At 33.6% G+C, this 24,882-nt stretch overlaps 1 long non-coding RNA gene across 1 annotated transcript; it reads right to left on the bottom strand.

Moving 5' to 3' along the window:
- Window positions 1-8,051: 8,051 nt before the first annotated feature.
- Window positions 8,052-16,937, bottom strand: LOC129302392 (uncharacterized). Its single transcript, XR_008591277.1, has 2 exons — window positions 16,105-16,937; window positions 8,052-14,343 (listed from the first exon to the last, which is right to left on the bottom strand). It is a non-coding gene; the product is annotated as an uncharacterized LOC129302392 (long non-coding RNA).
- Window positions 16,938-24,882: the final 7,945 nt, after the last annotated feature.

Here is a 24,882-nt window from a genome sequence, read left to right as displayed (position 1 = left end):
TTATAACTATGAATTTAATTTTGGACATTAATTAGATTTTATTTTGTTACATGTTGTCTAATTGAAGTATGTGATTTATGTGACATAGGTGGCATGTGACTTGTACATCAATTAGGTAATTGAAGTCAACACTCCTTAAGGTCAATGGCTCAAAATTTTCACGTGATTTATGCTATTCTTGGGAGATTAAATCAGCTTAAATGATGTGGATGACACATGGAAAATTAGGCACACATTGGAATCATCTACAAATTAATAGGAGGTTGCCACCTTTCTAATGTAACAAGGCTCCCATTTTCATTTTAATTTCTTTTCTTATTTTTAAGTAAGCCTTTAGCTGATAGGAAACAAGTAGGAGCACACCATTTCACTCAAAAATTAGATCCAATCATCATCTCATTCATCTTCCACAATTTCTTTCTCTTATTCTAGGTGTTCTTCATTTTTTTTTTCATTTTTTCTCTCTACTTCCTGCACGTCCATCCTCTCCCTCTTCACCATTTCTCTATCAAATCCACTCAAATCTTCTACCATTCTCTTCCTCTAACATGGCTGAACTCACCCCAAGCATCTAAAAGAAGAATTGAAGCTCAATTCACCAAGACTATAAAACATACCTCTCGACCACATGGTGTTCATGAAGGAAGCAAGATTTTCTTAATATTTTCTAACTAGATTCTTCATGGAATCCTAAGGGAGAGTTGATAGAAGAGGAGTCTTGAAGTCTTCACTTGGCTAAGTTTAACTACTTCTTCATCTTGTTTTAATTCTATTAGAATATTATGACTATTATTGATTGTGATTCCATTTGACTTTAGTTTCATAGTTGTTTGTAATTTGTAATGTTCAAACAAGATTGTTTACTTTAATTTCATGCTCTTCATGCTGCTGGAATTTTTAGCCTATTAGAGTTTTTACATGGTAATATGTGATTTCACTTAGAGAATGTCTTGTATTAGCCTAGGATGTAATTGTGTGGTGAATACTTGATGAGTTACTTGAGTTTTCATAGTTTTGAGCTTAGGTACAGCTTCGAGCTATGGCATTTAAGAATGAATTTTAACTAAAAACTTAGTTAATTTTAGAGCTAAGTTAGTAAGGTTACCTAGGGGGCTTGTAATAGCATTTAGGAAATTAAATTAGTAAAGCTAAAGTACTTGAGATAGTTGTCTTAAGTAAGTACTTTTTTTCAGCCAAGGAAGGAGAGTTAAATGAGCTACCATAATTAATTAAAGGGCTAGGAATCTTCTATTAGCAACACCCTAGGGTTCCTACTTGAATTGGGAAGCCACTTCATTCATAATTAGGGTTAGTTTGCTAGTTTAATTCATTAGATAATTAGGTTAGCAATTAGTTAACTAACTTCAAACTTTGAGTAATTTATTTCACTAGATAGCTTAAAATTAGACTTAAAACCATTCCTTTGGAGATGATCTAGGGTTAGCCCTATATTAAATTAGGGTTAGCTTTGGTTTAATTTTGAAGGCAAGCAACAATCCCTATCACCATAGCTGAACCATACTCATGAACATCTAGAAGATTTTGATGCTAACCAAGAAAATGAAGCTTAAGGTTTGAAGAGTGAGGTGGAAGAAGAAGAATGGTGGAGTCAGATTATGATTTTAATGATTGGATCATGAGTTATGGAGGAGCAAAGGTGAGATCGAGATGAAGAATATAAAGAACAATGGAGAGAGAATGGAGAAGGGTTAAGGCTGGTAAAATGAGAGTGTGTAACCTCCCTAAGATTAAATTGTAAAGTCCCCTTTATTAACCCATGTTTAGCTCCAAATCATGACAATCTAAGGATTACCAAATTGTAAAATTTTATAAAAGAAATTTCTTAAAATTCTTTCAAAATAATTCCAATTTCAACAATTCAAGTTTCAAATATTATTTAATAAATCCGTATCAGAGTTTTAAAAGTAAAGCGAAAGCTTGAAATTCAATTGGGACTTAAAATAATGGGTTTTAAAACTCAAAAATAGATTGTGTAGAAAAAGACACGTGCGCCATGGCTTACCACTTGTGCACTACGGTATGTCTTCTCTGTGCCATACACCATAGCGTGAGGCATTGTGTGCCACGACACATTGCACAAAATTTGACAGCATAGGGAGCGAATTTTTTATGCATCCCAAATCTCCGTCCGACATCCGATTGAGGTGGTTTCAGTGTCTATATGAAGCTTTCTCCTAGTTTTAGCTAATGGCACTGGTTTCACACTCAAACTCATTTTTTATAAAAAGTTAGACACTAAAACTCATTATGACCACTTTTCACAAAATTTCACAAATAGGGTGTCCCAACTCAACCACTTGTACCAGTAGCTTACACCAACCATCTGACCACACCCAATGGACTCTTGCAGACTCATGCAATGCATCACATACAATCAAAAACACTTATCTCATAAAATCACCACTCAACTACAAAACATAGAAGGGGAGGAAATGTTGCACAAAATCAACAATTTCATTCCAATTTTCTCAAAATACATCTATTTCTACTTACACAAGTATTATGGCCCTATTTACGAGTTCACAATCAAAACTCACTAACCCAGGACACAAAATACACTAGTTATACAAAAATCATGCAAGTAATGCACAAAGCATATCAAATAATCCTAGTTGGCAATTACATTTACAAATACACATGAAAGTAACAAAAGAGAGGCATATAGAGGATTGCTCCACAACCATAGGCCTCTGTATGTTTTCCTCGACTCGGACTCAATGAGCTAGGTCTTGAAAATATTGAGAATTAAGGCATGAGTACAACCACTCAGTAACAAAGTTTTAACGTATTATTTTGCAAAACATAACACAGGGTTGCAAAAATAACAACCATATGCCCTCAACACATGCCGAATCACAAAACTAAAAACTATGTGGCTAAACTTATATGCATGATCATATGCTAACTTTATATCCTCCTATTACCTCCAACACGAAACCAATGGCTATCATGTAGCTACATCCTTTATGAACTAACCTAGCCTTCCACTTTTAAGGAGCTACCACACTCACTCACTTATGTAATTTGATTTTCCCCAATACTAACAACCATAGGATGTCGTACTCCTAATCTAGCCTCCTTATGAACCGGTGGAGACTTGTTAGGTTTAAGTCCCTCATAGAACAAGTAGAACACTCTCAAATCAACCATGAGACAAGGGCTACCTCCTGATTCCAACAGTCGGTGCCAAGGCTAGTTCTCAATTCCAACGGTCACTGCCAATACCACATGAATTTAAATCAATCTACTCCTCTCCCTAAGCGAACTCCCATCAATGATCATGCTATATACATTTATCACATATTATGTATTTCAATAATGAATTTATGGCAACCAAATCTCACATATTCATTTTAAATCACTCCAAACATTCAACATATTATATATATCACAAATCTTTCCTTTTGTAACAACGTGCCACCAATAAACTTTTAAATCACAAGTAAATGGCATAGTCAACATTTTCTTTCCTAAAATTATTTCACAAGTCAACCACCACCAGCACATATCATACATTTAAATTATTAATTATATTTCACAAACACAATTAATATTTAACCATAAAAGTTAAGTTTCTCCCAGTTACCTCAAACCTTTAAGAGGTCAAAAGTTTACCTCTCACTATACCAACTTTTTAAAACTTTAACAAGCTTGAATAGTTCCAAAAAACAAACCTCACTACATCCATACACACTCTATTTTTATCAACTCATAGTCACTACCCATTCATATCCAATGGACTCATTAAATTTCATTAATATACATTATCACTAACAATACTTCAAACCATCATTAATACCCATTAACCTCTCCTAACTATCATATTTATGTTAATTTTTAGCTAATAAATGCTTCCGTAGACCAACCACTTTCAAAATCATCAATGTAGAATTTTGATACATTAAACAACTCCCATTATAGTCATTTTAACTAAGGGAATCGGAACCATACTCTTATGGACTGAAAATTCATCTTTCAACTCAAACCCTACCATAACTCATCTCAAATACGGGAGAGAAAGGAAAAATAAGGCACCATAAACTTATCTTGAATGTTAGGGAGCTTCAATCTAACCTCAATGTGATCTCACAATGTGCCTTAACAGAGGAAAAGAAGAGCTCTTTAGTTTCTTCTTCCTCTTTTCTATTTTCTTACGCTGATACAAATCTGATATATCAGATTTTTGGCCGTGCATCACGGCTCACGCTGCCCTCCGCCGTGACGCATGGCATATAAGAGCTCATTATTCAAATTCATCTCTGTGTATCACAACGGACCAACCACGTGCCATGGTGTGTGGCACAGAGAACAATTCTTCATCTTTTTTCTTCCTCTTTCCTTGCCCAGGTGGCCCACCATTGATCCGAACCCACTTTTAAGGCTGAAATCACAACAATTATGCCAAGTTAAGCCTCTCTAGCCATACACCTCATTAACTCACTAATTACCCTCATTAAGTTAATAAACCAGGCTTAAATTTTCCCAGATGTTACAAAATGAATGGAAAAATGAATGCTGAAAATGAAATTAGGGTAATTTGATTCAGGTCTAAGGTGAAAGGGCCTAACTTTAATGTTTAGTATATGGGTAAAAAATGACCTGGGATAATTTTATTCTTTACCATGGTAAAATGGACAAAAATTCAGATGAAAATGGTCTAGAAATTGAATTAAATAAAGCTAAAGACAATGAAAAATTAAGAGAGAAAGTGAGTGGAATCAAAGTATGGTATAATATATACAAGACTATACAATGCTTGCATTTTCACCCTAAAACTCAAGTGTTTTGCCTCTTAACTCATCTATTATTCCAATCCAATGGTCTTAATGTGCCAAATCCAAGGGGTACAAACCTACATAAATAAGTGTGATACATAAGATTAAAGTACAAAGTGTATGGATAATAATTGCACTTCCAATTAAAATTAATTTCCAAAATGTGGCACAATATAAATTAAATAATAAAAGCCAATTATGACATCAAAAAGGGGCAAAAGGGTGTTCCAAATAGTTCAAAAATTATAAGCCCACACATGTACAAAAATGACCTAGCTCAAGTGTAAGAAAACAAGTTAGCTCAAAACTTTGACTTTCTAAAATTGTCACTTATAAAATTAATTACTCTCAATCTAAAATGAGTTTTAAATCTAATTGGACTATTGTTCTTCTAGACTAAAAATTGTTGAATAATTTTCTCAAACATTTTCTTGAAAGTCTATTTTTATGATCAAAATGCCCTTAGTGCATAAAATCTTACATTTGGGTGATTTTTCACAATCAATGCAATATGTGTGTAATTTGAACAAATATAACATGATTTTAAATCAATAATAACAAGGAAAAGTGTGTAATAAATGTGACTTATCACTAGCTCTGGTAAATAATTAAATTCTAGCTCAAAAACCCATTATAGTCTTCTAGAAACTTATCTACCCTAAAATTATGGCCATTGATAAACGATTCATATTTTGTGAAATAGCCATTAGCGAGTTCATAGTAAAGGAAATCAAACTCAAACTTTTCTTTAATTTCCTTGGTAATTAGCTTACGATAAAGGAGTTTAGCCTTTGTAACTTGCCTTATAGGCACGTTACTTCTATATGTCTTCACAAGTCTATGCCTATATGAGTACATTTTTCATCCATCATTACCTATTTACCTTTCCTAAGTGTTTTGTCCTTCTTAATAGGCTATATGGAGGAAGTACTCATAACTTCAATCATTTCCTTAGTTCTTTTCCTCTTCCTGGATGATTCATCTCCCTTTTTCGGACCATTAGCCTTGGTTATTGTCATATTCACTATCACAAAAGCTTTTATGATTTCTCAATGATGTGGGCTAGATCATAGATTATAGGTAGTTTAGAAGGATTTTGAGTAGAAGAGAATGGTTTAGAGATGATGGGTAAAGGATTTTGAATGAAAGAAAGCACAAATTTGGCTCTATAAGAGAAGTTTAGAGAGAGAAAGCATAACAGCTAGTCCTATAATCATTAAGGAACATGTATAAATAAGAGAGGAACAAGCAAGAGACGCATATGTAGACATGCTTACTAACATATTTCATTATTTGCACACATTTTTGGATAATTTTCTTGCATATTGTATTCTTGGAAACTCAATTATTGCATAATTACGCATTTGTACGCTTTTAGAATCAATTAGAGCTCATTCTTAGCTTAAGGATACTTTGGTCGTTTTGGCAATTTTTGGGACCTTTTGGAACTTGAACCTAGGGTATATCTTTGGTCTTCTTAAATGCAAAGACACAAGTTTAACCTTTTAATTCAGTACACATAATAGGAATACCAATTTGGTAACATGTGAGTGGCCTAATTTTAAGGTTGATTTCAGGCAAGAATCAGAAAAACTTGAGAGAAGCACTAACTATATGAAATGCATTAGTGAACATAGTGAAGTTAAGTAAGGAATGTGTTATGTAGAAACTACCCATATGGCTAAAATGATAAAAAATATTGGATTAACTAAAGGCATTGCTTACAGGATGTTGGTCAAGTTGAGAAGAATCATATTCTTTAGTGGAATTATGTAACCATAGGGGATCAATAGATGGGTTGAGAATGCAAAACATTAAGGGCCTGATTAGGAGGAGGATCATAACCATGTGATTTTATAAGTGAATAAGGAGGAAAGGGAAAAAAAACACTTGATACTAATAATCCTTATGTGAGGATTAGACTGTTATGGATTACTAAGACCTAGATGTGAAGGAGTAAGAAACATGATACACAAGAGGTTAGATCAAAGTGATGATACTTAACTTGTTGCACTCGAAAACGCGATGCGGATGGTGCAGGAGAGTGGAGGTTTCGGCCTTCAGAGCGAAAACTTGAGGAATGGGAGTTGCCACTAAAATTTTAAGGAAAATCTTGAAAAACCGTTTAAAAGAGGTAAGAATGGTTTGCAAAATCAGAAAATAGGTTCGGAAATCGATTGAGTATGGGGAAGGTGTTAGGCACCCCACAACATCCGTTTGTGAGAACGGTTACCTAAAGTTTGTTGTGCTAAATTAATATGACTTTAAAGTTCTTTTAGTTATCTCTTTATTATTCACATGTTTTAAAAAAATGACAATAATTAAGTGAAAAATATTTATTTATTTACAAGGGAGGGCTTAACTTAGAATCAGACTCTGAGGCCTGTATACCCTACGATGGGAATTAAAGTCCACATATTTGGGATTAAAAATTGTGGGTGAAAATTTTTTTTGAAGAGAAATTAATTATAAATAATCCACTATTTTGCAAATAAAAAAATTTTCTGAAATTCTAATAAATATGTTTTAAATTACAAAAATTAATTTAATTTAAATTATTTTCTTAATTTTTGAATTTTTGAAATAAAGAAAAGAAAAGAGTTTAAAAATTATTTTTTATGTTTTATTATTTTTGAAAAATTTAGCTGTTATACCTATAAAGCCTTATTAGCTCATATGATAATATAATTATTCTAAATATCTGTAAAGATCTTGAAATCTCTCACGATAAAAGAGTGAAATAATGTATATATTTTAAGCATATTTTAATGCATAATTATATAACATATTTTTAAACATAGAAATTTTAATCACTATACTTGCGAAACCTTATTAACTTACACGGTAAAACGATTATTATAAAGGTCTACAAATATTCAAAAATCTCATATGATCAAAAGATTGAATACCTTAATTTGATTAATTAATTTTATTAAAAACGTTTATAATTTTACTTACAAAAATCATTTATTTACTATATAAATTAATAATTGCAAAATATGTAATGATTTATTATCCCACACGATAATACAATTAATTTAATTCTCTATGAAAATTCTCAAAATCTCACATGAGACTTAAATATTTAATTAATTTAAATTATAAAAAAAATTAATTTTAATGATAGACCTTTAAAACTTATATTATCATATATAAAATTGATCTTCACACCTGCGAAATCTTATTGATTTTTATGATGTAGGATCATTTTAAATTTAAATGTTTACAGAGATTCTTAAAATCTCACACTGCAAATAGATTTAAATATTATACATTATTAAGAATTTTATAACCAACAAATAATTGTGAAGCTCACAATCAGAAATAATTTCAATGATAGTCTAAAACGTACAAAAAGAAAAAGAGAATCCCAAAATGCATAACTTGGTACAATGCCTCACAAAATAAATCATGTAATCTATACAAATTTTGAAATTCCCTAATTACTTCATTAATCCCACAGATTAAGCTTTGAAGAATGAACATGCAGAGATCGTTACCCATTTGAAACTGAGCTATTACTCTCTGCTTCATCACCTTTCATCTTCACCCTATTGTGTGCATAATCTAGCTTCCTCGAGTGCTCAATCAGTTGTTGCTTCTCCCTCTGAATCTTCAATCATTCAGCATCCTCTATCCTTATTCCTTGTTCGTTCTCTCGAGCTCAAATCTAGAAAATCACTCTCAATCCCAAATTCAATCTACCTTCCAGAAATTCCTTAAGCTCTTTCCTCTATTTTTCGTCCCCTCCCCATCTCTATCACTCTCTTACTTCAAAGTCTGTTTTGAAATCTCCTTCATCCTTGTCACTTCTCTCTCACTATCTATCTCTCTCTTTTGTTTCAGCCTTTTCTTTGTTTTTCTCTTGTTCTTCCTTTTTCTCTCACTCTGACCTCCAGAAGCAAATACTAAGTCCTCCTCCCTTTCTCCCCTTCACCGTGTCGGTTTTTATATGTAAGGTAGAATGAGATCCCCAATCCTGTTGCATGCAGCTCATCTCTTTGACTCCTACGCTTGCATCTGTGAGCTTCTCTTCTACCCTTTGCTTTGCGTGTAGCCAAGTCTGCTCTCTCTCTCTTTCTCTCTGTGTTTTCGTCTGCTGCGTATGTGCTGTGTTTCTGCTTTGTTTTTCTTTTCTTCTGCAACATGCATGTGTCTCTTCTACAAAGTGAAGCTTTTTTTGTTGCCTTCCTTTATGATTTCGTCCGCTTTTCTTCTGCTCTTTGCTTTATGTGTGGCCAATCTGCTCTCTCTCTCTCTCTCTCTCTGCGTTGCTGTGTTCGTGTGCTTTGTTTCTGTTCTTTTGCATCTGCTTTCTGCTTTCTCTGTTTTTCATCTATGCTATCTCTGTTCCGTGTGCATACTCTGCATTTTTGTTTCTTTGCACTGGAGACTGCGTTTGTCACTAAAGCTCAATTGCCATGCATGTGATGCTTTCCTTCCTTTTCTTTTTTTTTTATGTTATGTTTAATTAAAATTTTGAAAATTAGATTAAGAGAGAGACAAATAATTTTGAATTACGCAAGAATATCTTTTTCTTTTAATGGAAAGCAACAAGATTTAAGGAAATAAACTTTTTTTAAAAAAATAGTTGATTCTCACAAAGTAGATTCTCAATATTTTGAATGATTGGGATAATTTGGAAAAGATTTTAAAGGATTTAAACAAGATTTTTTTTCATTAGATTTTTTTTTTAAATATAATCCTAAAAAGGATTAAATTTTATTTTTATATTTTTATATTTTTTAGTTGAATTTATTTTTTTATTAAATGCAAAATATGCCCAGACAAAATACAAAGTTCACATAACTTAATAGAAAAATTCATATAAGATAGTTTAAACACGATAGAAACAATTGATCAGCGTAACGCAATAGAGATGCAATAGATCAATTGGGCTAATTAACAAATTTATGAGGATAGAATGATCACATTGAGATACAATATGGAAAATGATAAAAGTAGATTGTAAGTTAACTATGTTGTGAAACAAATTTTTAATATTAACCAATTGTTGGCTAGTATAGCTATATGACACTCTCTAAGGCCACAATTGAATGGCCTTAGTTTGTGATCAAATGTTTTAACCACGATCTTTCTACTTCAAACCCAATGGATTAGTCACTAGGAACTTGGATGATAAGCAGTTGTCTATATGTCAGACTTTATTGTCACTAATGATAAGGCAATAACTACTAAAATAAATGAAAGATGGTGAAGTTTAAACTATGAGGGAGTGCAATCATGAAGTAAAACATGTTTTAGATGACCTTGTATAAGGCATTATGGACAAGAATGTAAATCATTTGTGTTCGATTGATTTAAATGATTGAAGGGGCATTATTGGACTATAGATGGTAGATTAGACCACCTAAAAGATTGAGATAAGAGTGGAAAATGTAGTGGCTCCAATTAGATAGAGAGTTCTTATGATAGATAGAGAAGTCTATTAGAAATTTTGGTAGGTGTCTGTGTTCTAGAGGGTCATACCAATGAACAAGAATTAGGAGGTCAAGTTGAGGCATGGATTTAACTTCTAGATTTATTAGTCCATTATATATCTTGGAGAAGATTGAGTTGGTCATTTATCAAGTCATATTGCCACCTTGTTGCTTGGGACTCATTATGTGTCAAATCCATCTCCTATCATCAAACTATATGATATAGAGTTAAGAGAATATATATTTATAGAAATAGCTAGGGCTATTTTGGGCATTTTATAGAGATACCAAATTTGATTCCTCTACATCTCTTTCAAAATTGGAAGAAGGTTACGGGCCTTTTGGGAATTTCTCATGTCATTGCTAAAGTACAAGAATGGTCTGCATCTATGTTTCCCTTGATTATCCACTATGCAAAGCTAGGATTCATTATATTAGATAATGGAGGGAATTCATATTATCCATTGGTCTCTCCATGAAATCCAATATTGATGCCCACAAAAATTAAGAGACATCGCAAGTGTACGAGCCGCAATTGAAGCTAGTGGTAAATCAAGATTAATCTCTTAGGAAATTAATTAAAATGGCAATTAAGCATTGAAATTTTTAAATTCATTCACGTGAAGCTAATAAAACTAGATTGATTTTAGAACAATTAAAATGAAAATATTAAAAATGATCAATTAAAATAACTTTCAATCCACAAACAACTAAAGTTAACCAAAAGAATAGCATTCTAAAGTCCTAATCTCTTATTTGCTTTCTAACACTCTCATTATCACATTAATTGTCTCGAAATTCAATTTTGATAATTTTGAAATTTAAATTAATCCAAAGTTCTTCCGATCACTAAAGATCCTAATTAATTCAATTAAAGCAAATTATTACCTTAATTAATTAGTTATATTACAGACTCTAACTCATGAGGATTACCTAAGTCTATTAGATATATTCCTATTCTAATGAAAAATTAGCAAACTAATCCTAGGCTACTAGTTTTCAAGGTTCAATTTGAGTCTCCTCTTCTAAGGTTCAACTCAAATGCCCAAATCTCACCTAGTGGTGGCTAGTCACGAAACAAGAATAATATAGCTCAAGAATAAGTAATCAAAACTTCATTTCTCAACAACAAAATGGTAAATCCAAGGTTGTTTACACAAATAGGTTCATAGTCCTCTAAAACGAGAAGATTTAGCTACACATAACTAATATGAACACAAAAATAGCACAAAAAAGATTCAAAACTATCAGCATAAAGGAAAAGAAGAAAAAGCACTAAAAAAATGAGGTGAAATGAAAATTTGCTCCACTTCTTAATCCCAAGCTTTAAGAATTCCCCTCTTGCTTTCCTAAGGTTTTCTCTAAATGAACGATAAAAACAAGAGAGAGGGGGAAGGAAACTGACACTCCCTTAATAGAATGGAGAAATGTAAGTGATCTAAATGTAGAGAGAGAGGATAAAAACCTTGTAATCTACAGAATATCATGATGAGACATGGAACAAGGACATAAGATCTCATAATAATCTTTTTAATGTAAATAGAAAAGTTAAAGAAAATGCATAAATAGTCCTATAGTTATCCAAAAGAAAATTAATTAAGATACAAATTAAAGTCCTCCTGAATAGGACAAACTAAGGTGCCAGAGGCACTCATCACTCAATTGCCGCAACCATGTCCTGTAGTATAGAAACATCATGCTGAACTTGCTCTAAGCGCATTGTAAAATCATATAACATTTTGAGAACGCCCTCCTCAAATGGCACAGATGGCCCACTTGGCTCATCATTAGTAGGTGCCACCTCTTATTCTGTCACAACATTTAAATTCCTATCTTCAATGATTTCATTCCTAAGGGACTTCAACTTAAAAGGTTGTGGTACCTCCAATAAGTCAATAGGGAGCGATGTAACCTCCCAAAGACTAAATCATAAATTACTCTAAATCAGGATAATCTAAGATTTTACCCTCAAAGCATTACTAAATTGTAAAGTTTTACAAAAAGAATTTTTCAAATTCTTTTAAAAAATTCTCAATCTCGACAAATCAAATCTCAAACATAATTTAAGAAGCTCCAAATCAGAGTTTTAAAAACAAAATGAAAGCTTGAAAGAAAATCAATTGAGACTCAAAAAATAAGTTTTAAAATTCAAAAACAAATTTTGTGCAAAAAATGTCACGTGCATTACGACTTACAGCACATGCACCTAACATACGCCACGGCGCATTGTATGAAATTTGATGCTGTCATATGAAAGCACAGGGCACAAATTTCCAATATGTCCCAAATCTTAATATTGAGAATTGAGAATTGAGGGATGAGTACAACTACTCAATAACCAAGTTTCACTTAACTCATACAGTTGCATATTAATTATAAATAGATGCAATTAAGCAAATAAATATAATTAGCACATAACACTCAGCCACGATTCACAAAACTAATCACCATGTGATTGGGATTGCCACAAAATATTTTATCATATTATTTAGCAAAAATATATCACAGGGTGACAAAAATAATAACCATGCACTCTCAATACATGCCAAACCACAAAACTAGCAACCATGTGGCCAAATTTATATGCATGATTCTATGCCAACCTTATATCTTCCTGTTATCTCCGACACGAAACCGGTGGCTATCACGTAGCTACATCCTTTATGGACTAACCCAACCTTTCACTTGTGAGGAGCTACTAGGCCAAGGTGAACTCTCTCACTTATGTAATCCAGTTTTTCCCAATACTAATAATCATAAAGTGTCGTACCCCTAATCTAACCTCCTCATGAACCGGTGGAGACTAGTTAGGTTCGAGTCACTCATAAAACAAGTGGGGCAGTCTTAAATCAATCATGAGACAAGGGCTACCTTCCGATTTCAATAATCAATGCCACGATTAGTTCTCGATTCCAACGGTCACTGCCAAATTCCATGTAGATGTCAACCAATCTACTCCCCTCCCTAGGGAAACTCCCACCAATATCATGCTATGCATAATTCTCACATATTATGCATTAAAAAATAAATGTATGGCAATCAATCTCACATAACTCAATACTTCACAAGTCAACACATAATATATCACAATTCTCCACCCATAGTAATAAATCATAATCAATTTCACAAAACACCAAGGGCAGCAAAATCAAAGTTTTCTTTCTAAAAATCATTTCGCAAATCAACACTTTGCCAATATGCATCATCAATTTAACTCATAAATCATATTTCACGAACACAATTAACATTCAACTATAAAAATTAAGTTTTCCCCCGATTACGTCAAATCTTTGAGAGGTTAAAGGTTTACCCCTCACTATACCAACTTTTCAAAGCTTCAACAAGCTCGAATGGTGCCAAAAATGAACCTCTCTACATCCATACCACAAGAATTTTGTCATTGTCTAACTCATAAAGCTTTTTCAACATATAACTCTACACACTTTATTTTTGTCAACTCATAATCACTACCCATTCATACCAATTGGCTCGTAAAATTCTATTAATGCACCTTATCATTAATAATACCTTAAATCATCATTAATGTACATTAACATATCCCAACTACCATATTTATATTAATTTTTAGATAATAAAAGCTTCAATGGACCAATCATTTTCAAAATCATCAATATGATATCTCAATAAATTAAACAACTCTCATTATACTCATTTTAACCAATGAAATCAAACCCATACTCCTATAGACCGAAAATCCATCTCCCAAGTCAAACCCTACCACAAATCATCATAAATGAGGAAGAGAAAGGAAGAAGAGGACACCATAAACTTACCTTGAGTGTTTAAGAAATTTAAAATGTCAACAATGGAAGCCAATATGCGTGCCCTAACAGAGCCCAATGCTCTCTTCTTTTCCTTCTTTTCCTTCTCTTCTGTTTTTCTCGCACAGATGCGATTTGAATTATCAAAAATTTTGCCCCGCCCTGGCGCATGGCACAGAGGAGTCAGTTGCATTTAAATTTATCTTCGTGCGCCGTGGCGGACGAACTACGCGCCACGGCGTGTAACACAAAGAACAAACCTTCACTTTCCTTCCTCTTTCCTTACCCGGATGGCCTATCATTGATTCGAACCTACTTTTAGAGCTGAAATCACAACAATTATGTCAAGTTAAGCCCCTCTAGCAATACACCTCAATAACTCACCAATTACCCTCATCAGGTTAATAAACCAAGATTAAAATTTTCCAAATGTTACAAGCGATGGAACCCTTTATTACACACACAAGGAAGAAATGAGATGAGGATAAATTATTGTAAATTTTGTAGCTTGGTGTCCTAGATCATAGCTTGTATTGCCGAAACCAAATTGGAGTAGATGATGGATATTAGGTCTACCAATTTCTTTGTCATAATACAATAAATTAGCACAGCTCTTACCTTTGAGATTTCATGAACATGTGAGTAGGCAAGACATTATGAATGACAAAATAATTCCAAAACTTAACAACCTCATGTAAGTCTGAATGGTGAAGTCCCTAATTCCATTTAACCTCAAGCTCTTAGTAATCAACTCATAAGGGCAGGTTGACTTGTCCTTCATTAACTCTTGGCAGCGACAAGAGTCAATTATTGGAAGATCATAAAAAGTCCTTATGGAATCCATAGTGAAATGAATAAATTTTCCTCGCACATAAGATCTACCCTCTAGATAGAATTGGCAAAGAACTCACACACCAAAGATAGTAATCAATTTTTGGAGGGAAGCAAAGTAATTTTCATTGGTTATCTTGAATAATCTCAAAACCTGGTGCGGATCATCATAAGGGAATGTGCGTTCTTGGATGAGGCAATTGTTAGAGAAACTTTTTACATATCTAAGCTTAGCCACTAGTGCACAAAAGGTATCAGTGAGCCATGGCATAGGTTGATTATCAGCCGAAGGTGGGGAGTCTTCATAATCAAGAGCAGAAGCATGTGACTTAGCAGATCGCTTGGTGTGAAATGAAGTGGCCTTTAATGAAGCTTTGCATTTGGTGGTCTTTTGTTTGTTGGGAGGTGCCATTATGTAACTATAAGAAACTAACCAACATATAAAACAAAGTAATACAAACATATAAATTTGGTCACAAGAAGTGGAAGAAAGTCAACAATCCACTTGAAGCAATTAGCTAAAAGAAAGCACGGTAGGGAGAGAAAAAAAGAAACTCCCTTAACTTTTGATGTAAAAACCAAGCTAGATAATGGAAAATTCAGAACTACTTGAAAGAGTCATATCATCAACAGTAGTGTTTCATAACTCAAAGCTTTAGAAATAAACCCCAATGAACTTCATCAATAAAGTTCATAATAATCTTGAGTAAGATAAAAAATAACTCCAGCCAAATGAGAGAATGTTGAAGTATATCACAGTCATACAGTCAGAAATCTAAGAGCAACATGTCTAAGAAACACAGTAAAGACATGCTAAAAAGAAAAAAAATTAATTCAAGCTACACCAAGCACAGAAATAAGATCATAAGCAATTATTGACATATAGAACCCATTTGATCAGGGAAATTATTACATATAGAACCCATTTGATCAAAAAATGAAAGCCATATGCAAGAGACAATCATGAACCAGTAGTCAGTTGCCAAAAGAAACCTCCCACAATGAAAGCCAAGTTCAAAATTAATCAGAGTGATTCACTAAATATCCATGACAAAATCACAGAGCAGTCATGACGATTCTATAGATATATATGCAAAATAAAATCACATCACAGCAAAACATAAATCAGAACAGGGGCATATGAGCAACAGCCAGATTTTAGGAATCAAAATTATTGAAAATAGGAGAGCAAGCCCAACTGAGAGCAATTAAAATCAAAATCATGAATGAGATAGAAAAGTGAGGGGTACGAACCTTGATGGCAGTCAAACACAAATCACGAAGTGAGTAGGAAGAGCAAAGAAACGAGTAGAAATCAAGGCTCAGGAAACAAAAAAACAGCAACCTAAAAACCTCTGACAAAAATGCAGCACCCAAAATTCAGAACCCAAGTTGAATGAATGAATAGCGGTAGTGATTGAATGGTCAAAGGCATGGATGAAAAGGGTTGACAGCAGAGCACGAATAGCGAACAGAGCTCGGTGATGGGAAGAAAAATGGCTGAAAATGGAGTAGAGGGAGGTGAATGTCGTGGGCTATGATGATCGACAAACAAAGATGGAGTGAAGGAATGCAGAAGAATGAATTGCGAAGGGGGGCTGGGGGTTGATGGTGAGGGAAACAAAGTGGTAGTGAGTACAGCTTCTGTGGTTATCAACGGCACTGAATGATAATGGAGTGAACAAAGCGAATGGCGAGAGTGAAGTGTAAGGAAATGGCCAAGCACTGGCCGACGACCCAAGGTGAAATCTATGGTGGGTGGATAAAAATGAAAGGAGACTCAAGTGTGAGTAGGTGAAAGTGTGTCAGATGGTTACCGGCATGGGTTATCGTGGTCGCAAGTGTGATCACGGTTGAGAAAAGCTTTGGCGGACGACGATGGAGGACTGGAAGAACACTAGGTGGTGATGATCAACGGGATTCGGTTCACAAAGACGAAGGGAGGCTTGGGTGGAGTCAGCGGGGAGTGTTCAATGACAGAAGGTGGAAGCTTGGCAAATAGTCGCCGGCGTGGGTATTATGGTTAGCGGCGGCGAAAAGGATGGTGTAGGAGATTGGGTGGCGATGAACGACGAGATTGGGGAAGAAGACAAAGGAGGCTAGGGTTCGCAAAGTCAGAGAGTGTTAAACGGGGGTCAAAATTTTTTTTTGCAAAGCTTTTAAATTTTTTAAAAAAAATGAGTATTAAAATTAAAATCAAATTAGAAATTTATGTGTGTATATATAATTTTTTTCAAAGTAATACAAAATAAAAAATAAATCAAATAATAATATTAAAATTAAATTCAAATGTGAATTTTTTTTTAAACAAGAAAAATATGTATAAAGTAATTCAAAGTAAATTTTTTTTAAATGGTTTTTTTAAGAAAATATTATATTTATATATATATTAAAATAAAAAAAATGTTATTATTATCATTATTATTTATTTTTTAAAAAAATGCTCCTTTCAACCCACGGTGCCATGGCACTAAGATCATAATGCTGTGGCACCAAAGAGCCTTCCTGATGTCCTAAACTCTAGCGCTATTGTAATAGGTGCCATGACACTCAACGAGAGGTGCATAGCACCAAATATCAATTTGCATAATTTATTAATATCAGCAAATATTTACCTACACCAATTTTATTCCTTCAAAACACCTTGAAACCTCATTTTCACATGCTCAAATACTTACAAACTCACAAAAGAACTAGATATGCATTTCAACACTCATCAAAACCATAAAATATGTGAAAGCATACCCTCTCCTAGAATCAAAATTTTGCATCAACTTTACACAGCAAATCAAATTAGATTTTTTTTTTTTAACATTGCTCATGATCAAATAATTAGCATCATGCAAACATGTAAGAACAATATATTTAAATAGCCAAACACCTAAGACTATCCAAATCATCAAATAAATTATAGAAATCAATGAGTGTCAACAAAATATCAATAATTTTATCAGCAATTTAGCAGTAAAATGATAGTAACCATATGCACTAAGTAGAGATACTCCCTCTTATGCACTCAAACAGCTTTCTTCCATAATGTTGGTCTTATTTGCCAAATAAGTCACACTCTAAGGGATCTAGAAACTACACAACACAACAAAACACATGAAAACTAAAGCAATTAACAAAAACACAAAATTAACTAAAAAAACAAAAACCAAACACTTGGGTTGCCTCACAAAAAATGCTAAAATTATAATCTTCAGACAGACTCTCTCTAAGGACGACAGAGGATTTAAGAGCTTGACTGACACTTTCAGTTGATAAAAGTTACCACCCAAGTACAACTTTAGGTGTTGACCATTAACTTTGAAATCTCCTCCAGAATCTTCTTCCATAATCTCAATTGCTCCATACGATGTAACGAAAACCACCTTAAATAGACCAGACCACCTAGATCTCAACTTCCCTTGAAACAACTTCAACCAAGAATTATATAACAAAACAAGTTGTCTAGGTTCAAAGTGCCTAGGTAAAATATGGCTATCATGTAATCTTTTGGTCTTTTCCTTATAAATCTTAGAGCTTTCTAAGCTTGCAATCTAAACTCATTTAGCTCATTTAATTGCATCAACCTCTTCTTGTAACGCTCCCTCGTATCAACTTGATACAGGAAAAGATTAACAAAATCACCACATCTAAACACACCAATAGATAATTAAAGAATTTATTCAAAAATCTTTGGCCAAAGACTTGTTTGGAAAAACCATTAAAAAACACAATGCATTTGAGTAATACATAGTGGAAGCAATTCATATGCATTCACATCACTCATTATATGCCATCAAAACCATAAAATCAAGTTGAATTATGGGCCATACGCTGCAGCGTGCAGTACATGCGTTGCAGCATATGGCATAAAGCCTCATGCCCAATTATTTATGTCATGCACCGCAGCATATGACACTATGTGCTAGTCTGAAATTTTTGCTGTCATTTTGACAGCAAAATGATGAACTTCCAGCGTGCTTCATTTTCACATACGATGTCTAATCGGAGTGATTCAAGAGCCCACACGAAGCTTATCTCATAAGCTAACTAATGAGATAGGTTTGGACATGATCTAACAGTCCGATCAAAATTTAGGCACCTTGGTGCAAAAAAGTCACTTTTTCTAAAAATATTTATGAACCAAAGCACTCAAATCGATCCGTTTCTCTAATTAGACAATGCAAGGCCTTGAATCAAGTCCAAAGGGACCTAAAAATCTTGATTGGCCATAATCTAACACATATATACACATATACTAAAATTTGACTCTCAACGATCAATTTTCACATTTCACAACTTTACACAATTTTGCTAACACTTGGCATAACTTAACACACTTGGCCCTTTTCTCTATAAATTCACATAAAACCACATCCATACTATATTCACAATTCAATCTTAGCCCCAAATTACTCTTTTTATTATAATTTCACATATAGGCATAAAATTCACCATTATCACTACATTTTCAACACATATACACCTAAGTCTTAGCCCCTGATTTATTTCATCACAAATATACTCAATTAGGCTAAGATTTCACAAAGCCACTACTCAACACATGCATGCAACCCTATAGCAACTTATTTACACATACATATATAAGTTTTCCAATTTATTACACAAACTCTAGAATCACATGGCTTCTCGACTTTAAGCTGGTCCTAATACTTTTCCTTCATCCTACTCACTACTCTACCCTGTAAAAATGTAATCATGAGGTGAGATAAAAATCTTAATAGAGAATAACTCACTCTTATTTACTATCACATGCAATTATATGAAAGTAAAGCATAATATATCATTTAATATAACGTATCACATATCTCTTCTCAAATATCATTCATATCAATTATTTCATCCCTTTTCCACTTATTTCATCACTTTTCTCCTCTTTCATGGCATATAACATCACATAGCATGATCACTACTGAACAAACCTCCAAATTACCCTGACACGAAACTATAGGCTCACCTTAGATTAATGTACACTCTGATTGACCCTAAGCTTACCTTTAGTGGTAGAATCACCCAACCAAAAGTGTTCTATCTCACTTCTCGACTATGTTTTCCCCCAATACACATAATAAGGTGTCACTGACTCTAACACGGTATCACACAGACACTAAGGAATCCCATATCTCTAACACCATACCTCAATAGTGCTAAAGAGATCATCTCCAACACCGCACCTTAAAGGCACTAAGCAGGTATAATTCTCCACTACTTCACCTCTTCAAGTATTAAGGAGAATATACCATATGGTCTTATCTCCACCTCTCTATTCGGGTGAACTCCCACCCCTATGATCATACTTCCCAAACCATTCATAAGTTCCTCATTCACCACTTTACTTATTTTCTCATACATAGCATATATATTTTTTCATACTATAAGAAATCACATATTTCAATACTTTTATTTAGATAAAAGTCATTTCATGCAACATTCAAAAAATGCCATAAATCATGCTTACTGAAAACTCATTCATGCATTACATAACATACTCACACACAATTACAACAAACAGTCAAACAAAGAAAGTTATCCGGGTACCTCAACTCTTCTATCACTAGAAAGGTTACCCATAGATTTCAACTACTATAACAACTTATCACAAGCTTCCTTTCTCAACTCACACGTTCAATATGCCAATCTAAACACATTTGGCACAATTTATTCATTTGGTCCATTCTGACAAAAAACACATTTTTACTACCTATGGCTATATTTAGTCATTTATCCATTTTAAGTCCATTACTACTCAATTACTACTTTACATCACCTTAACTGGTCTCATTTAAGTTAAATCAGATTTTTACTATAAAATCTCTCACTCTTAGAGCCAAATTAAGCCTATAGGTTCAAGTTCTACCATTCAGCTTTAAACTAGTCACAAAGCTCTAATTTAACTCTCGAGAACCTTTTTATTACTATTGGGCAAGAATCAAACCCCTAAAATCTCATTAATTCAATTTCTCTATAACTCATATTCAAAGAAATTGTGGTAAAATGGAAGGTAAGGATTATATGTAGCTTAACCGCTAAGTAACTGATTAGAAGCACCTTTGATGGCTCCAAAATCTCTTTCCCTAACACACCCTTCACTTTTCTCCTTTCCCTTTCATGTGTTTCATATTTCTTCCTCCTGAAATTTCTAAAATTTCACGACTTAAGAAGTCACTTTCTAGTCCATGCACCACAATGCATGGCACAGTGAGAAGAATTCTAATGATGCGTACTTGCTTTAACCCAAAATATGATCCTCTCATCTGTATCTATTCATATAACACCCCAACAAGTCAAACTATCAAGTAATCATCTAAATCTCTAATTTCACACTAATTATCACTTTACCCTCGATTAACAACTAATCACGGGATTAAGAAATTCAGGATGTTACACTTCTCACCCACTTTGCTCATGTCAAAATTCAATTTCTTAATAGCCTAGAATGCTTTGTGCTCTAACTCAATCGGTAAATGACAAGCTTTTCTATATACCAATTGATATGGAGACATACCTATTAGGGACTTGTATGCTATCTTATAGGCCTATAATGCATCATCAAGCTTATCCACCCAATCTTTCATAGTAAGACCCACAGTCTTTTCCAAAATTCTTTTTAACTCTCTATTAGAACTTGACACAACCAATTAGTTTGAGGATGGTATGCCAAAGACATTTTATGAGTGACTCCATATCTTATAAGCAAATTATTGAACCACTTACTTTTAAAATGAGTCCCCTTATCACTAACGATTGCTTTAGGTGTGCCAAAACAGGTAAAAATGAATTTTTCACAAAATGCACAACTATGTTAGCATCATTAGTATGGCATGCTATCACTTTCACCCATTTACTCACATATTTAATAGCTACTAGGATGTACTAATAACCTCTAGATGAAACAAAAAGTTCCATAAAATCTATGCCCCATACATAAAACAACTCAACCTCAAGAATATTTGACTGACGCATTTTATGCCTTTTTGAGATTTTACCTGTTCTTTGACACGTATTACAATAAGAAACAAAGGTATTAGCATCTTTAAATAGATTTGGACAATAATAACCACATTATAACACCTTGCAAGCAGTAAGAGAACCACCAAAATGACCTCCATAAGGAACAGCATGACAAGCATAGAAGATATCACATTATTTATTTTGAGGCACACACTTTCTTAAAATCTAATCAACACATCTCTAATACAAGAAAGGTTCATTCCACACAGAATTTCACATCATGCAAAAACTTCTTTTAGTATGATTTTAAATCAAGTGGAATCACTCCACAAACTAAAAAAGTTACAAAATGAGAATACCACAGCAATTCATTATGTTTTACAGCAAACACTTGTTAATCAAGGAAGCATCATTAATTTCAGTTACTTTCAACTCATTCTCTAACCTAGAGAAATGATCAACCACATGATTCTCACATCCCTTTCTATCAATTATCTTAATGTCAAATTCTTGCAACAATAAAATCCATCTAATTAGCTTAGGTTTAGACTCTTTCTTACTCATTAGATATTTAATAGCAGCATGATCAATAAACACAAAGACTTTAGCAACCATCAAATAAGCCCTAAACTCGTCATAAGCAAACACAATAGCAAGTAATCCTATTTCAATAGTAGTGTAATTTACTTGAGTACCAACAAGAGTCTTACTTGCATAGTAGATGGGATGGAAGATCTTGTCCTTCCTTTATCCAAGGACAGCTCCAACTACATAATCACTTGCATCACATATCACCTCAAAGGGTAATGACCAATTTGAAGCAATAATAATAGGGGTAGAGATCAACCATCTCTTGAGTTATTTAAATGATTTGATATACTCTTCATCAAATTTAAATGAAGTGTCTTTCTCAAGTAATTGGCACAAAGGCTTATTGATCTTTGAAAAGCTCGTGACAAATTGCCGATTAAAACCACTGGGACCTAAGAAACTTCTTATAGCTTTAATGTTTGATGGGTAAGGGAGTTGCTCAATAACTAAAATCTTTGGTCTATCCACTTCCAAACCCTTCTTAGAGACTTTATGTCCAAGAACAATGCCCTCTGTAGCATTTTTCCTAGTTGAGCACTAGATTTGTTTCCTCACATCTCTTTAAGACTCTCTCCAAATTCATCAAGCAAGTATGAAAAGATTCACCAAATATCAAAAAGTCATCCATGAAGACTTCTATAATCTCCTCTATCATGTATAAAAATAGACTCATCATGCACCTTTGAAAAGTAGCCTGAGCATTACAAAGGCCAAAAGGCATTCTTCTAAAGGCAAAAATGCCATATAGACTAGTGAATGTTGTCTTCTCTTAATCCTCAGGGGCTATAGTAATTTAATTGTATCTTGAGTACCCATCCAAAAAGTAGAAGAATTCCTTACTGACTAACCGGTTTAAACATTTGGTCAATGAATGGGAGAACAAAATAGTCCTTTCTTATAACATCATTTAATTTTCTATAGTCCATGCACACTCTCTAACTTGTAACTGTACGAGTAGGAATGAGCTCATTTTGCTCATTAGAGATTACTATCATACACCCTTTCTTAGGAACACATTGCACAAGACTAACCCATGAGCTATCAGTGATTGGATATATAATCCTAGCATCCAACCACTTGATCACCTCCTTTCTTACCACATTTTCATCATGGGATTAAGCCTTCTTTAATTTTGAACAAATTTATTGTGATCATCTTCCATCAATATCTTGTGCAACACTATAGTAGGACTAATTCCCTTTATGTCAGCAATAGTCTAACCCATAGCTTTTTTATGGTTCTTCAACACATTTAGCAATTTTGCCTCTTGTTCTTGGGTGGATGATGAAGATATAACCACCGATAGTATCTTAGAATTCCCAAGATAAGCATATTTCATATAAGGTAGGAGTGGCTTCAACTCTAGCAAAAGAGGTTTTTCTAAAGAAGGCTGAAGAGTAGGAGTAATTTGTCATTCTAACTCCAACGATTCATATTGCCAATGCCTCTTAGGAAATGATGAAGAAGCATTTAGAGCTTGTTCGATTTGCACATGGTTGACCTCTTTCCTTCTACTTTTTTGAATTAATACAGCTTCAAGAGGATTTTAGAAAGCATGATATTTAAAAACATCTTGGACAAGATCTTCAATAATAGAAATCTTTGCACACCCCTCTACTCTAGTTGTGTACTATATGGCTTTATCCATACTAAATATGAATTGCTCATCACCAAGCCTTAAGACAATTTCTCCCTTTTCTACATCTACCAAGGCTCTAGCTATAGCTAAAAATGGCCTACCAATAATCAATGGTATTTCTTTATCCTCTTCAATGTCAAAGACTATAAAATTAGCATGGTAAATGAAATTACCCACTTTTACTAAGACATCCTCAACAATGCTATCAAGATATAAAAGACTTCTATCAACTAGCTGTAATGTAGCAATTGTAGGATTTGCATTCCCTAGTTGAAGCTTCTTAAAGACAGATAAAGGCATGAGGTTCACAGCAAAGCCAAGATCACATAATGCACGACCTTTAAATTTTTCACCAATAAGACATGGTATAGAGAACAAACTAGGATCCTTATACTTAAGTAGAATATGAGGCTTCAGAAGACTAGTAGTTTCCTTAAGCAAAGCCTATAGCAAATTCAATAAATCTCTTTTTCTTACTCAACATCTTTAAGGAACTTGGCATACTTAGGCATTTGCTCCAATGCCTCAAAAAATGGAATACTGATATGGAGTTGTTTAAAGATATCAAGAAACTTAGAGTATTATTGATCCTCTACTTTCTTCTTATATGCTCGAGGACAAGGAAGGGGTAGCACCACTTTAGGATACTTAGTTTTCTTACCCTTCCTCTTGTTAACTTCACCTTCTTCACTCTTAGTAAGAGCATTCTCAAAATTCACCACTTCAGATTGAACCTTCTTTTGACATGGGCCAATAACTTGTTTAGATAAGGAATTTAATAGATGACATATCTTTGGTAATTGCTTTCCACTACTTAAGGTAATTGCCTTACTCTCTTATTT

Source organism: Prosopis cineraria, unplaced genomic scaffold, assembly GCF_029017545.1.
Source record: "Prosopis cineraria cultivar Desert tree isolate PC_DT_omini unplaced genomic scaffold, ASM2901754v1 PC2, whole genome shotgun sequence".
Classification (NCBI taxonomy): Eukaryota; Viridiplantae; Streptophyta; class Magnoliopsida; order Fabales; family Fabaceae; genus Prosopis; species Prosopis cineraria.
This window is presented reverse-complemented; position numbering and strand designations above follow the sequence as displayed.